At 35.7% G+C, this 17,802-nt stretch overlaps 1 protein-coding gene and 1 long non-coding RNA gene across 4 annotated transcripts in view; one reads left to right on the top strand and one right to left on the bottom strand.

Moving 5' to 3' along the window:
- LOC106164374 (uncharacterized) overlaps window positions 1-17,802 on the bottom strand; it is a 629,853-nt gene that overhangs the window by 170,823 nt on the left and 441,228 nt on the right. The window lies entirely within an intron of this gene.
- Window positions 2,064-4,518, top strand: LOC147762092 (uncharacterized). The gene is made up of 2 exons (XR_015334214.1): window positions 2,064-2,344; window positions 2,902-4,518. It is a non-coding gene; the product is annotated as an uncharacterized LOC147762092 (long non-coding RNA).

The following is a 17,802-nucleotide window of genomic DNA, read 5'->3' as shown; positions in this document are numbered from 1 at the left end:
GACGTATGTTTACTCAAACTGTCAAATTTGACAGCTTTGATTGATATCTATCAATCACGAGATGTTAGAGTTCTTTTATTCTACAAAGATATTGTAGGAGCCGTCCGCACTGGACAAATTCCCCCAGGACTGGAATTTATAAGGCAAGAAAATAATAAAGCTTGATGAAAGTATTGATCAAATAGGCCCATGATCATTAATATAAAGCGTGTTATTATATATAGTAAAATTTTACAAGGAATTAGCTTCATAGATAGAGATAGCTTCTCGATCCTGGACAACGTCTCCACGTGAATTCCCAGAGAAAAAAACATACATCGCCTGCAGGGGTCTCAAGTACGGTTACCACTGTTACATGGTACTCTTTTTTCATATAAATGAAATTCATGACATTTGGAAACGTTTGAAATAAGTGAATTCAGTACAAAAAGTTTCGCGTATTAAAAAAAATTATTATGAGAAGAAATTATAAGAAAAATGATCATATCAGAGCCCTCTATCATTTGTCACTGTCTTCACTACCACAATATGATGAAATTCATGGACAACGTCACAATCATGTTGAGATAGACTCTGAGGTCAAATACTGTAGCATTAAAACTGTTGTAACTCAACTTCCTCTATTCTCCCGGACCATTATACCTGTCAACATTAACAATTGCCAGAGAGAAAGATTCCCGCGCACGACAGCTTTTACTTCCTGTGTCCTCCACCCGGACACACACACACACACACACACACACACACACACAAAAAAAAAAATTATGCTTTGGAAAGTAACGCCTCGGTTAGAAATGTGTTGTTAACAAGTCCCAAATATCTCATTTCGTGAAAAAAAAAATTCGTTTTTAATTTAAAAAGTTATTATTCTTTCCTTCAAACCGCAATCTGTACGACTCTTTTTAGCCCACTGCCTATGGGGAAATTTCGGCAAAAGCACGAAATCTCATTCACTAGCACTTCTGTTTTATGTTTTCTGATGTATATTCTGGATAATCGCGCAAATAGGCCCTAGTGCATATATGAAAATGTGCAACATTTCGTGCAAGTCGGCAAACATACTTGATGTAATAATCGCCGACAGTCTGTGTAGTACAAAAATGGCAAACTTTGATTTCATGTCAATTCTGTCGGCACTTGTTCCATCTGTAACTGACAGTGGGGATTTTAGGTCGTTTTTTTCACGCGCCATCGTCGCCTTCGTTGTGTGTAAAAATGCTAATTTCAATAAAAAATGCCGTTTATTTCTTTCTCTTTTAATTTTTTAAAATTTCAATTTCAAGACATGATAGACGAGTATCCAAGTTTCATTTTTTATTCATTGTGGCAACATTTCAGAGGAAGAATGTGATAGAGTAAATCAGCGCTAAATTATAACGCCACGGTGATTTTCTAGCAAAACAACAGCATAACATTTGCTGGAACTTATTTTAATTTTAGTTCCTTTCGTAGCGTTTTTTGTAATGGCCCTCTTTCTCAATAGACGTCATCTTTGAATTCGAAGTCCATCTTTGTGAATTACCATAGTTGAAACATGCGGTAGTTATAAAAGTAGAAAATATAAATCTGAACAGGTTTTCTTTAGAGACAAAAGTTGTAAAAGTTTGTATAACCTGGTGTGTTTAAGTTAAAGGACACTGGTAAACACCCGAACGCACTCAAAACTCAATTTCCCAAACCTTTTATACCATCATCCATACCCTCCCCCCATCATTTTTCAGCCGTTTTTTTCAACATATTTCCTTTTAATCCAACTTTCTCTATTGAATGGTTCGTCGACATCTAATTTAAACTAAAATATCATATTGTCATTTTCAATAGCTTACTAGGTAATTTCTTTATGAACTTTTTATCCCCCCTCCCCGCCTCGCGTTATGTCTTCACTAACACAATGAGGTGATATTTTGTGGAATCTGTCACAATCATGGTTGAGACAGCATCAGAATCAAAACACTGCAGTCTCTATCGTAAGGTCTAGTTGGTCAAACATAGCAAAAACTGCTCAGATATTTAAATCAGTGGACCTTATTGAGTCATATCAAGAAAGCCAGTGACCCACATAATGTCGTTTCAATTTGGGGTTGATAAGGATCTGAAGTTAATTTTCGTCTGGCATTTTTTAAAATATACTGAACACAAACGTCGTGCAATGCATTTTTAATGTTGTAAAGTACAAATGAAGTTCCATCCGTAAAATATTGATGAGAGTTGAAAAGGAAAGGCGGTCACTTCAGCCTGCCACCTCCCCTACCATGAATGTAATGGGATGGACAGCCTGGAAGGAGACATCACTGCCTCAGTGCTGAGTGATCAGGAAGTGGAGCGAAGGCGGCTTAGATATTAAGTATACGAATATCGTAATTTCAGCCATATCAATATAACGTTTTAAGAAACCAATGTTAGGTATTTGGTGATAAGTTACTTGTGATTCATTTTTGAAAAGTATTTTGACGCTCGTTTGTTTAAAAGTGGTTTTTGATCATTTCCCAACATTTTCCCCACGTACCATTTATTTCCTCCTTCACTTCATCTCATCACGTCTCATAAAACAAAGGAAGATGCAGTTGCACTTCATGTTCAGTATTTTGACCTTCGTCGGTAGAAATAGTAGTGGCAGTGGAAGTTTACCGTGAGAAATGGCCAAGAAGGGGAAAAGGCTGTGAAATGACTTGTGAGAGCCTGGCCATTGTCATGTTGATATTTACATGTAGTGAGCGCTAGGTATACGATATAGGTATAGTAACAAACGTCCATTTCCGAAGAAAAGAACATAATTCATGTATTAAGGGGGTATAGTAATACACTTCCATCTCGAATATTGGCAAGATTTCATAAATTAAGATGTAATATTTCATTTCATGTGTGAGCTAAATTGTAGTTGTAATGATTTCTGCTTGACAGATTATAAGAAGAACCCTTCAAGACGGTCTACGCGAGTTGATTGCCCGAAATGTTGTTTGGCACAGATTTGAAGAGGCTCTGTCTAAATGTGTCTTTTACGTGTTTTTTTATATAGCATCACGAATTTGAGGTCTTTTACGAATTAAATGTAATGATATATCAGATTGCATGGCCATCAGTTAAAAATTTGCTTTATTGTACTGAAATATGTTCTATACTATCGTAGTTTCGAATTTGTCACACGTGTCATGTGAAATGGTACTATTTTTGGTATTCTTCAGCAAGACAGCAAGGGGTGACTTTCTAGTTCAGATGGAATGCTAATTAAGTACGCAAAAACACATTATCAAAAGCGTTAATAAACTTTACAAGCCCGGTGTCGAATTCTTAATTTCTGTTTTTAACGGCGTGACTATATTCTTCAGCCTCATTCTCCAAATTGACTGAAATCTAGAATGACGCTCATTGTGTCTTTCTTTTAATGTTCAGATGAGAAATTCGGCAAATCGTCTCTTGAAATTCTAAACTCTGCTGTCTTGTTGAATAAGAGATGTAATTTTACGAACGAAGATTGATTATTTTGTTTCACTAGTGAAGTATGTAGAATTTTCAAATTTCAATTTATATTTGTATATAATTTTCCTCCTTGAAAAGCTGATTTGGTGCATGTAATTGCCATTCGTGTTTTAGTATTTACAAGGGTATATCTGAATGTAGTTCTTACAAATGTAACACGTCTTATCCGGCAACATAGCTGATATTTTTTGCATTAATTTCTTGAACAAATACAGGTTCAATTTATGTTGCAAATCATTTGTTACAAGATTTTTGAAATTGAAAATGGATGTAGGAAATATGAGAAATACATGTATCGTGATTTGTCACTTGGATTTCAACCCAGATTTCATAAGTGAAGATGAAGTTTGTTTTTAAAATAGTTTTTATAAGGAATTTATTCAATTTCATATTTTCTTTATAAACTAGTGTTTATTATTCTGTCGATTTTGTCAATAGCTAAGTAAACGCTGTGTGTGTTTTTACGTTAGTACGTTTGACACTTTTTTTGCCAAACATAACAAAAGTGTGTGTCTGTTTTTTTCCCAACGATAAGTGTCCGACTGAAAAAGCGTGCAATTTTAAACAGAACATTTAATAAATATCTCATAACTTTCAGTCTTATATACAGAAAAACAATGGCGGATCCCGGACATTTTAAAGGGGTCAGATGTTGACATTTGGGGCAAGATGGAGTATTTTGAGAACTTGATCATGTGAGTCCAGAATGGGTCTCTCTCCTCGGGGAGGGCGGAGACTAGATCCACCACTGTTTTTTTAATGAAGAAGTTGGAATATTTTGCTTGTGTCATTAAGATAAAACATAAGACCATTAATGTGGTAGACTGTTTATTTGTCAAGTCGAATAGATAAGAACGTTATATTTTTCACACCTGTAAGGCAATTTAAATGCAGACATCAATAATATTTTCACAGATAGTTATAGTAATAAAAAGACTTAAGACAATGATGTTTTATAGATACATGTTTTATTAATAATTGAATACAGTAAAATACATTTGAATTGCTCATAATAAAAAAAAAACTTATTGAATATGCAAATTGTCTTAGCGTTTTTCCTGATGGCTACATGGCTCAGTGGTAGCCTGGGGTTGGGGTTCGATTCCTGGCTCGGGCACTTTGGAATCACAGAGGTGTGCTATTAGAATTTTTCTTTGGTTACTATAAGAAGAAAATCTACCCGAGGAGGGTGGGTGGGAACACTTAGAGGAGTAGGTAACGCGCTTGCCTCTGAGACAGAAGGTCCCCAGTTCGATTCCTGGCGCTCCTAGGTCCCAGCAAATTACCTTTTGCAAAAATAAACCTAAATAAACAATTTGAACTACTATAAGAGGATCGTGCGAATGAGAAAAAGCAAGCTGAGACATTGGCCCAGTAGGTAAGGCGACAGATCAAGAATGGGATGCAAACTACTGACCAAGAACCTGAAGGCGAAAGGTTCGAGTCCAGCTGAAGAAAAGAAAGTTAGGAATGAGCGGTGACTTTTTGTACATTTTGAAACTACATTTAATACAACTGTTATGTACGTTTATTATAAAATAATACAAACAATCGCACCATAGGGCCTACAGATGTATGAAAAATCCGAACACTACGCTTTGGCTCAACATAAAAAGCAAGTCTCATACATAACGACTTTGCAGTTCGAGATGTAAATCAAGCTTAAATACAACTATCTACTACTAAATGGAGGTTCTATGCATTTTGAAAATTGTCGCTCTAGATCAATCCTTTTGGTTTTTAAAAAGTGTTCAAGAATACCGCAGACGACAAAATACTGACTCAGGTTTTTGCCCAGAGTTAAAAGAGAAAGTTGAAGATTTGACGACGTATTTTACAGTAATCGTTCAAAGTTGAAATTGGAGTATTTGTCTTGTGACTGATCCAATATTTCACCGAGGGACATTTTTATCTAAATTCAAGGGTGGTAACAGTATAGAAAATTCAAAATGATTATGATCTCATGTAAGCGTTCTCCCCGCACGCGGGAACACACTCATGACCCCACAACTAACTGTATGTCCCCATGCTGATGATCACACACAACACCAAACAGCAGTCAAACATTATTCAGTTCTGTAAATTTAATGAATGCTTTCTCATAGATAAATGAATATGTTTTTCTTCTCTTTAAATCTTAAAATAGGAACAAATTTATGCGCCGTGCGAATCAAGAACAGCATGAAGACATGGTCAGTTTACAACCGTATCCCAGTCAATAGTCATTTTAAGAACAATATTACGTAAACAAAATTAAAAAGGCTGTGCAAAACAAGTTTACTTAAAATAACTCTACGGTCACTTGTGCTCAGTGATTCAGAAACACTCAGCAAAAATAACCCAACAGCACGTGCAGGACTGGCACCTAATCAGGCCTTTTGTTCTCAATCACTCCTTGATCCCGACCGAAATATAGAATAAAGAAAGTGCCAAGTACAAGATCAGCATTAAATAAAACACTGAACTTCGTATTTTTTATTAAACTTTTAGCCTTACCAATCAAAGTGTCATCTTTCTGATGAAATTTTGATTTTTCACATTTGATTAGACAAATGCCACAAAACAAAGGATTTTAAACAATAAGTCAGTAAATTGGCAATTAACTGGCCAAATCATACACTAAACTACAATGTACCAAATATAAAAACAGATACGTATGCAGATTTTATGTTAATTCAATAAAGATTTTATTTTGTTTTTTAGAGGATTGGCAAAAGTTGACAGTCTGCAAAAGTTCGTCCAATTACTAGGAAATACCGATACCCCCCCCCCCCCCAAAAAAAAAAAAAAAAAAAAAGCTTTGCGACAACTGTGGTTAACGATAAGAATATGATAAGGATTTTTCAAGTTATAAAAGGATGCGATAAATGCCAGTCCTGCACGTACACTTTAATTGTCAAAGGATGCCAAAATAAAACACTTTGTTTCTATTAACAATTCCGCTTTGTAACGAAGGCAAAAAGCCAATTTTCCTTCTTAAATAACAAAAACATATAAATTTCGAAAAAAAAAAAAAAAAGGGACCCAACCATTGGTTTGATTTTCTGAAAACAAAAACATTTCTACCCCCTCCCAGCAATAAAACTATAGGTCTATCACAGATCAGACACACTACTCGCATATCAAAACAGCGGGAAACAATAACCGCATATCTATAATTTTAGAAAGGCCCGTTTTAATACGTGCAGGCAATTCTGTAATAACTTGAGCACATTTTACGATTCATACTTCCGATAATTCTTAAGTGTCATAATTTGGATTACAGTGTTAACAGCTTATTGTAGTTTTATATCTCGGTCCTTTCTTCCAATAAAAGATTCTTGTAAAATATTCTTCCAAGAGAAGATTCCTGTATACATTTTACGCACGAGTCTACTTATTTTTTTAAAGTTAACTTCATTAAAATCAATATTTGTATCCATATCCAATTTAATATGAATAAAAATGTATTTTCGAGTGCATAATAAAGCGTCTTATTACATATTTGCCCACACAAAATCTTACAATCAAACATTAAACCGGTCGCACCACTACAGCGCTCTACCTGCTCATCACTTAATGATAATTTTACAACAATTAATTTTATTGTCATAGATCACTTAAGCAAGGCACTTTTTTGTTTTAGGATAATTTTAAAAGTGTCGTTTCAGGTTCGAGAACTGGTGGGTATGAACAAAATTTTAAATTATGATAAAAACATCGTGTGCGGATAGAGTGCTGTACTACAACTTATTTACATATGTATAATAATAAACCAGCGAAGTGCAGGGTTGACGCTTGGATTTGGTCCCTTTTATCAGAAGTTTCATGAATAAGCAACATTTGTTGCACGCTGTACTTCATTCGATACATGTTTTGATGCAGAATATTACAAACCAAAGCAAATATTACATTTCAAACCAAACCAAATGTCAACCCTGCAAGTTGACTATACGACAAACTTCGACACGCAAGCATTAAGACAACGTTGACATGGGTGCGGGTGCTGGCGTTCACGAATCTGATGTCTTTGCTGGGAGTGCGTCCTATCTCATCGTAGACGGTTGTTACGAGGCACTGAAATTAAATGTAAAATGAAATAAATTAAACTAAATTCATAATAATATCTAAGGAATTGACAAAGTGAAATACATAATATTAATAATAATCTTGATTGGTTTTTTACTTTCTAAGTTATACATTATTTTGCGTATTTTGTGGGTAGAGTGATATAAATTCAGGATTTTATTGCTATATGTGCTTATTATAACTTCTTCTGAATGATTTTACCAATTACTTTCTACCAATGAATCCATACTTAAATAAATTCGTAATCCGAATGCAGGCACTTTAGCTCAACTTTTTTTAAAATCAAATGTTTTATGCAATATCTTATTTCAAATTATAATATCAAGGACGGTGTGTAATTGAAATTGAAATCAGGAAAAAAATTGAAGGCAAGGGAGGTCGACAGTGCCTAGCAAATATACTAGTTCTCTAGAAAACCACTTGTTTGTTAACAGTTAACTTTAATTAACAGGATATATGTGTACAAGCCGCTGTCGTAAGATAAAAAGTGCACTCATTGGGAGCTGAGAATGTACCGGTAATCACCTGCTTTGTCGTCTTGCTTTGTTTAAGGCGGAATAACGCGTTCAGACCTTTGGACGGCTGGAATAATCTTCTCACTTCTTTATGAGCAAATACTTTCCTTCTGGAAGAAGCAACGCAAAAAGGTAATAAAATTTTCAAGCTCATTTCAGCATTCAAGTCAGTAAAATATACCCAAGAGTACTTACGCCTGAAGTGGGAAACGCATACTTTTTGATAAAATATCGTCATCATAAAATGATCAGTGTTGCCTTATATCATCTATACAGTACTTACAGCAAACTACAGCAGTTCTCAGTGCCAAAATTTCAGCCTACGTGTGGAAATTATGGCAATGTGGCACATGAGGCTTCTTCCTCTTCCTACTGACCTTGGTCCTATCTGAATACCTCTCACCAAAATGCTCACCTGGTTTACATAATAATAGCACTGTCGCCGGATTGTGTTAGAGAAGACACGATGTGGCTTAACACAATCTAAAACGTTACCATCAGATTATTGTACAAACAGACCATTTTGTTTTGTCCATCTATAGACCTTCATCCCAAATAAATGAGGTTATTATTATTAAAGCATCCCAATTAAAACATGATGTCGCCTATTGCTCTAGCACTGTGAATATTTAACACTAGAGTTGTGGCGACTTAGGTTTGTACATGTATATCTAACATTTTTATTTTTATGCAGCAGTACATATGAACTCAAATATGCTTCTTAGAAAAAACAAATCACATAAGAATCAGTTTACTGAGTTACGCATCATTCGTGAAGGTATTGTTTTCTGATTTCATTGTTTCTTCTCTGTTGTCGCGACTCTGTGGTTGCGTGCGACGTTGTATATGTGCGCAAGCTTGTTTTTACGTCGCTTATTCTTCTTTGTTACGCTAAAATGATACATACGTTACCGATACATACGTTACCATGAAGCGTGTAAATATTTATTCTAAACGTAACAAAGAAGAATGAGCGACGTAATAACATGCGTGCGCACATATACAACGTCGCTGACTTGATATCTGTAAGATTCTGCAGGGAGAAATGGGAGACATGGCAGGCCCGTAGCCAGCAATTTCAAAAGGGGGGTTCTTTTTCTGAAAAAGTGGACCTTTTCCCATAAAAACTTCATGTACCTAGATCAAATCTTACCCAGAGTGGACCTTTTCCCAGCAAAAGGGGCGGTTCTTTCGAACCCCCCCTGGCTACGGGCCTGCATGGCCTAGTTTTTTACCTCTCAAAAAGTTTGCAATATACTTTGTCTTTCAGTGGTCCCCGATTCTTTAATTTTACCAATGTTATCACTTTGAACCGCATAAAACACTTTTGGAAGTAAAAGAATCATATTAGAAACTATCACTACACTTTCTTCTTATCATTTTATATTTATTCATCTTAGTATTGCCACTGACATATCTACTAGTGCCTCAATTTAGGACTCATTCACAATGACACTATTGGTCTATGTAAATCGATCCAACTCCACAGGGACTCTTGCTGAATGCAATTGGATTGGCTCGCCTCCTTTTGTTTATAACATGCTTGTTTTCCATTTTCTACTCAAAGCTAGGGGGTGGTATGCTAATCTCTTAATCTGATTGTATTCAGCAAGAGTCCCCCTGAATTGATCTACCTAGACAGATAAAGCACTGAATGCACTCTTATTTTTATTGGGACTGAGTTCTTAGACCTCAATATTCTTACACAGTCATGTAAATAAAACAACAACAATAAATAATAATTTTCAATATTTATTTGTAATTAAAAGTTGGTTGGTACATTTATAATGTTGAAATGATAATTCTCAGAAAAACAAAGGTCAAATACATTTTCAAGAAGTGCATTTAAATTGAAAGTTATGAATAAAGTTGATGAAATCATATAATTACCTAAAATAATATAAGTATGATAAATAATGACTTAAGAGATTATAACAGAGTATAGCCATCAATGGAGGTCACGTGATCTGAAGACAAGCTTCTATCCGAATAATAGCTATAACTGCTGTTTTTGTCATTAAACAGAATATATTATATTATATATCTATGAGTTATTCACAATGTTTTTATTGTGAAATATAGATCTCATACGAAGAGTTATTATCCCTTTAAGGAAACAAAAGCCTGAAATTTACTGCAAAGAGACTGTAGTTTGCTGCTTTTAACATGTCCATTCTCTTATCACTGTATATCATGTCCACAGTGTGTTCAGTGATTTCCATATGAGACTACAGACACATATATAACTATGATCATCACTGTATATCATGTCCACATTGTGTTCAGTGATTTCCATATGAGACTACAGACACATATATAACTATGATCATCACTGTATATCATGTCCACAGTGTGTTCAGTGATTTCCATATGAGACTACAGACACATATACAACTATGATCTCTAATGCACTGATGAATAAAATAGTCACATCATAATCTATTTTGTGTCTTATCAGGAATTTTAATTTTAAGTGATAAGCTTTTTAGAAGGTGGCCATATTTGATCTGGGGATCCATTAGTCCACTGTTCTGAATGTAGCCAATGAGGCATGAGAGAGAAAATATAACAACAGTTATAGGAGTCTGAAATTTTCTTACTACTTAATTTCTCTTTCTCCCTTCTCTTTATCTATGCCTCTCTACAAGTTCAACCCAGTTTCTCTTAAATAAAATTCTGCACTAATGAGGTTTATTAAATAAATAAACATTCTTTGATTACAAACAGCTCCAGAATTACCAGGTGGGAATTTACTAGGTACCAGTACTTATAACAGGCATTAACAATGTGATGATTCAGTCATCATTCTGACTTGCTTTATCCACTATTAGTTCATTAGCACTACTTTAGGCAAGCTAACCCAATAAATAACTTTGGATATCTAAGATAAGAAAATGCCTTGTCTTTTGATTCGATTTCATGTAAAAAATTTACAAAAGTTACAATATTACAAAGTAAGCAACAAAAACAATAATTATAAATCATCTTTTACATTAAGACTACAACGAGATCACAACAGTAGTGTACTGTACATATTAGTATAAAAGCTTCTATATACTTATTACAAAAAAGTTGCTAAAATCTTTATTTTAAAACAATTCTCTGCATATTACTAATATAAAAGTGCTGCAGACATCTTTTATACTTAATTATCTTTGGGCAAACCATAAGATGAGCACTAACATAAGACTAGACAGCAAAGCTGGCAAAATATACAGACACAAAACATGTTGCAACAAAAGAGTTTAATAGATTTTTTCTGCACCAAATATATACAAATATGGGCCAAGGCCTATGGGTTTTATCAACTTCACCAGCTTAACCATAAGTTATATAATAGCTTCTTTCAATACTTATAAAACTGTACATATTAAGTATTGGTAAAAATAATCAAATCCTGCTAATTTTTCATTCAAGCAGCCTTTTTTACTAAACAAAGCCTCTGTGCAAATTTGATTTAAAACAAAAACATGGTTTGGTATTTATGGTAAGACAGTCACCAAAATACATGCAAAAAAATAAATAAATATTAAATAAATAAATTATGTGTTTTTTTTTTAATTTTTTTACTCAAAATGGGGGGGGGGGGGGGGGGGGGGGCACGCACCATGTTCAGAATGATCACCAGTGGATGTCTGTGGATGGCTACAGGAACATGGACCCTATCTCCTGATGTCAGGGAGGAAAAAATAATAAAAAAGGAGGGGGGGGGATGACTTCAAAAACTTATTTTTTCTTTCAGACACATAAGAAACAATATATCAACTCTCATCTCATATCTTAATGCACTGTTCTAAAAGGAATTCTCATAAGTCCCCAGCATACAGGCCTCGTAATTATCTGGTAGCCATTGTTTATCAAAGCCACAAAGACAAACCAGCTGCAGTTGACTTTTAATCAGCTGAAATATGGTTATTTGTACACCAGTATGTCACATATGTCCTAGTAATAAAGCTGTAGTGGTGTTTGATGGTTATTTGTACACCAGTATGTCACATATGTCCTAGTAATAAAACTGTAGTGGTGTTTGATGGTTATTTGTACACCAGTATGTCACATATGTCCTAGTAATAAAACTGTAGTGGTGTTTGATGGTTATTAGTACACCAGTATGTCACATATGTCCTAGTAATAAAGATGTAGTGGTGTTTGATGGTTATTTGCACACCAGTATGTCACATATGTCCTAGTAATAAAGCTGTAGTGGTGTTTGATGGTTATTTGTACACCAGTATGTCACATATGTCCTAGTAATAAAACTGTAGTGGTGTTTGATGGTTATTTGCACACCAGTATGTCACATATGTCCTAGTAATAAAACTGTAGTGGTGTTTGATGGTTATTTGCACACCAGTATGTCACATATGTCCTAGTAATAGAGCTGTAGTGGTGTTTGATGGTTATCTTTATGGCCCCTTTCTTCCACAAATTTATTCAGAAACTGATTAGCATCATAGTAGAGGGGCCATAAAGATAACCCCAACAAAAGAGCAATGCCAAAGGGCCATCAAAATGCTGGAACATTAGAACAACAAGGGCCAAGTTAGGAAGTGATATATGCGACAATATTCTCTTCATCCATTCCATCTTGGAATGTGACACATCATTTCCCTATGGAATAGGAAAACAGGTATTTCTAATGGGCATGAGAAGTCCTTTTTTGAAACAGCAGGCAATCACATTTGCCAGTGACAATTCATGTCAAGAAAGGATAATTGAGGCCGTGAAAAGGCACTAGTGCCTTTATATGGTGGCGAGGAAGGTGAAGCTATTTATGACCTTCGCCTACGACGTTTTTGTGAATAAACCTACTGTAAAACATCACCTGTGTTAGAATAGAGTAAAACACTTTACTTTATGATAAAGCTCTCACTACCAAGATGTGCGCCTTCTTGTATCAGCTATCACATGTTAACGGATCGTGGTATTAAATGTGACCATCAGCATGTGTTTCTTGCCATGCCTCACCGAGCACATAATTAACTTCATTTAGCTGTAGTACTGGAAACATCACAGCATGTTAGTGTGACAAGTGATAAGATTCTCATGAATATATATAACTTCCGGTAACTCCGGAAGTGACGCGGTGAATTTGACCTTAGTATTCATTCACTGTGTGTGTGGAGAGACGAAGAGACACGTGTGTTGTGTGCTCTAGGCTTTTTCAGTGTTATCAGGGTTAGTACAGGTATTTACTTATAAATTATTATATTCATTCATAGTTATTCATTATAAAAGATACCGATATTTGTCTCACATTCAATATGTCAGTATTTCAGTATGTATGTATGTAACTTTATAATAGGCCTTATTAAAATATATTCTTTGTACCTTTTCAGGGGGCCTTATATATGCCATTTTGTATGTCATTTTATTACATATGACTCTATATGCCATAATTGAATTGAATAAACGTTAATTTTTGGAAAACCAATCAACTTTGTTGCCATGCTATAAAATACAAGAAACACTCGGTTACATTTGGCGCTGCGAACAGGGTAAGATAGTGTGGCACATGGCATATATAAGGCATACAAGTAGTTAGCCCACCCCGCCCTTCCTTGAGCCAGTGAAGCAGAGCCAGTGACCTGCGTGAATTCAGTTCAGGGCTAGTGATGTCATTGAGCCAGTGAACCAGAGCCAGTGACCTGTGTGAATCCTGTTCAGGGCTAATGATGTAATTGAGCCAGGGAACCAGAGCCAGTGACCTGTGTGAATACTGTTCTGGGCTAATGATTTCCTTGGGCCAGTGAACCAGAGCCAGTGTCATGTGTGAATCCATTTCTGGGTTAGTGATGTCCTTGAGCCAGTGAATCAGAGCCAGTGATCTATGTGAATTCGGTACAGGGCAAGTGAACTCCATGGTGTCGGCGCAGGACCAGTGCATGATTTCCTTGAGCCAGTGAACCAGGGCCAGTGATCTGCGTGTGTGGACATAGTACAGGATCAGTGAAATTCGTCGTGTCAACGCAGGACCAGGGCCAGTGACTTCCTCAGTAAATCTTCATGGTGTCGGCGCAAGACCAATGATCTGTGGAGCCAGAGTAGTCTCATACCATACATTTTGCAGTGCATTACAGTGAATAAATATATTGTAAATATTGTATATATTCTTATTGTTTATCAGTTGTAGTAGTATTATATGTTATAGTTTAGTTTAGTTTTGTTTAGTTTAGTTTAACATTACATCAGTCAACTGAGTTAGAATATTGCATGTTGTTAGTTGGTTTGAATAAAAATGGCAGAGAGTAAAGAAAAACTAAAGTCAGAAATTAAAGAAGAGTTAAGATCTGAAGGTTTTACTGATCAATCATGTTACCAGTATATTTCCTCTTCAAGAAGAATAGCACGTTTTAAAGATAAGCCTTCATCTCCTGATGATGTAGAAATTAAGGAATGGGTGCAAGATATAAAAGCTCACCTCAATACCAGAAAATTTAAAGATAGGGAAGAAGCTACCGCTTTCATTGTTAGTAATTTAGCTGGTAAAGCTAGAAAAGAAATCATTGGTAGAGGGATAGAAATTAGCACAAACCCAGAGAAAATTTTTGAAATTTTAATAAAAGTTTTCGGGGATGGTGACATACTGCCTGTTCTTCAGCAACGTTTTTATGAGTACAAACAAGGTAGTAAAGAAGATCTGCTCTCATGTTCACTAAAATTGGTTGAACTTTTTGATGAAATTTGTGTTATCAGGGAAGAATTCTTGGTTGACAGAGATAATACACTGAAAGGTAGATTAGCGGAATGTGTTAGAGATAACAGTTTGAAAAGAGAGTTGAGAAGACTAAATTTAGAACAACCAAGATTGTCATTTTTTGACCTTAGAGATAGAGCTATTGACTGGATCGGTAGGAGTGATCAGAATCAGAAAGAAACAGGTACTCTCCAAGAGTCTGCTGTACAAAATGATGAAATTTTAAAATTAGTCCAAGAGCAAAGTAAACAAATAGCTCAGCAATCTAAACAAATTTTGCAGCAACAGCAACAAATAAATGAGTTAATGAGAGGACAATTTCGAGGTCAGCGTGACATGATAAGAGAAGTAAGAGGTAGAGGTCAAAGTAGAGGTAGAGGTCGACATAGCAACCGATATGGTAGACAATCTGAGGTGAGGAAATGTTTTAAGTGTGGTTCAGAAGAACATTTACTTAGAAACTGTCCACAAAATCAGGATTTTTAAATGGGTTTTTAACAAAGATAGTTGGAAAATGTCCAGAAACTGTGGTTAGCATTAATGGATGTAGTATTCAGTGTTTATTGGACACGGGAGCGCAAGTATCAACAGTCACAGAAAGATGGTACAGAGAAAACTTACCCAGTGTACATTTGATTGACGTTTCAAGTTTGATTAACATTTCTAGTACACAAGGTGCTGATATACCATACCTTGGATACATTGAAACTGATTTACAGATCAATAATCATGTTATTCCCAATGTAGGTTTCCTTGTAGTTAAAGATCCTACTGATACTCCTGTGGAGAAACGGAAAATACAGGTGCCTGGGGTAATTGGATCTAATGTCTTCCGCCATGTTAAACAGTACTTTGGAGAAGGCTACAAGTCTATTTTGAAGAATCACTCAGACGAATGGGTAGCAGTGCTGTCACTTTATGAAGAAAATGTGGCGTACACAAACCGTTTACAAGAAAGTAAAGTCAAGATTGCAGGGAATCAACCCATACTTATACCAGCAAGTTCAGTCCAAGTGGTACCAGCAACTGTAAGCCAAGCAGGTAATGGTCAGTTTTATTATGCTGTTATAGAAGAAATGGAAAGTCTAACTTTGCCTCGTGGTATAATGATTGGCACAACCTGTGTAGCTGTTAATCAAGAAGGAATTATACCATGCCCAATAGCAAATACCAGTGATGCAGATATTTATTTGAAACCTCGTACACAGATAGCTAAGATACAACCCATAAATCGCTTTGATGCTGTAGGTGACAATTTAGTTGTTCAATCTGAGATGTGTGATGTGTCAACTCCGAATGCCAAGGCCACTGCAGAACAGTTGTTACAGAAAATGGATGTTGGTATGACACTTGATGAGAAAAGTAAAAGACTGCTGATTGACTTAATTGTAAAATATGATAATGTTTTTAGCAAGAATGATGATGACATTGGTTTATGCCGGAAAGTGAAACATTACATAAGAACCAAAGATGATGTACCAGTCCGTATTCCACATAGAAGAGTTCCTCCTCAGCACTGGGAAGAATTGAGACAGTATTTGAAGCAATGGAAGGAAAGAGGTATTATCAGAGACTCGCATAGTCCTTATGCTGCTCCAATTGTATTAGTACGTAAGAAAACAGGTGAACTTCGAATGTGTGTTGATTATAGGGAACTTAATGCAAAAACACATCATGATGCATACCCTCTACCGAGAATTGAAGAGGCTTTAGATGTATTACGTGGTTCAAAATATTACTGTTCTCTTGATTTAGCTCATGGGTATTACCAGGTACCAATAAATGAAAATGATATTCCAAAAACAGCATTTAGGTCAGGGACAGGTGGTCTTTTTGAGTTTACTCGAATGAGTTTTGGTCTTTGTGGAGCACCAGCTACTTTCATGCGATTGATGGATCAATTGTTTGGTGACATAAATTTTAAAAGTGTACTGATATATCTTGATGATATTTTAGTGTTTGGGTCTACAGTAGAAGAAACATTAGAGAGACTTGAGATAGTTTTACAAAGGTTACAGGAAGAGAACCTCAAGGTCAAGCCTAGCAAATGTCAACTGTTACATAAGAAGTTACGTTACTTGGGTCATATTGTGTCAGGAGAAGGTGTGGAACCAGATCCTAGTAAAATATCCGCAATAAAAAACTGGAACACTCCAAAAAATGAGAAACAACTGTCACAGTTCCTTGGTGTGTGCAGCTATTACAGACGATTTGTTCCAAACTTTGCTAAAATCGCCGGGCCATTGCATAAACTTACTGGAGGAACAAAATCATCACAGAAATCAAGCAAGATTGTGAAGTCTACTACTGCTTGGAAATGGGATTCACAGTGTGTGGAATCATTTCAGAAACTGAAACATGCATTAACTCATGCGCCACTGCTGGGGTATCCAGACTTTACAAAACCATATATATTAGAAATAGATGCTAGCGGTATGGGTCTTGGAGCTGTACTATCTCAAGAACAAAATGGAAAAATTGTTGTAATTAGTTATGCGAGTAGATCCTTACGTCCAGCTGAGAAAAGTGGGAGTTATGGTGCTATGAAGCTAGAACTGTGTGCTTTGAAGTGGGCTGTTACAGAGAAATTCAGAGACTATCTAATTGGTGCAAACTGTGTTGTATATACAGATAATAATCCACTTGCATATGTACAGTCATCTGCAAAACTTGGAGCAACAGAGGCAAGATGGGTTGCCGAGCTAGCCAATTTTAGATTACAGATAAAGTACAGATCAGGAAAAACCAACGTGGTAGCAGATGCATTGAGTAGAAAAGATGTTACAGACGCAGAACCTCATTCTGTGCGGTTTGAAGAAGTACAGTGGAATGAGCAAGCTGAAAATTCATTTTTTAGACATTATGGTACTTTACTTCCACGAAAACTGATTGCACAGACTGCCAGTATAGATAAAGACATAAGGATTCAAGAAAATCATTTATCCACTAGTACTTTTCCTGCAATTGATAGTGAAGATATGAAAAAATACCAGGAAACCGACAACACGATTGGTAGAGTACTCAAATATTGGAGACATGGAAAGC

This window comes from Lingula anatina, chromosome 4, assembly GCF_051362555.1.
Source record: "Lingula anatina isolate TDL-2025a chromosome 4, LinAna3.0, whole genome shotgun sequence".
NCBI lineage: Eukaryota > Metazoa > Brachiopoda > Lingulata > Lingulida > Lingulidae > Lingula > Lingula anatina.
This window is presented reverse-complemented; position numbering and strand designations above follow the sequence as displayed.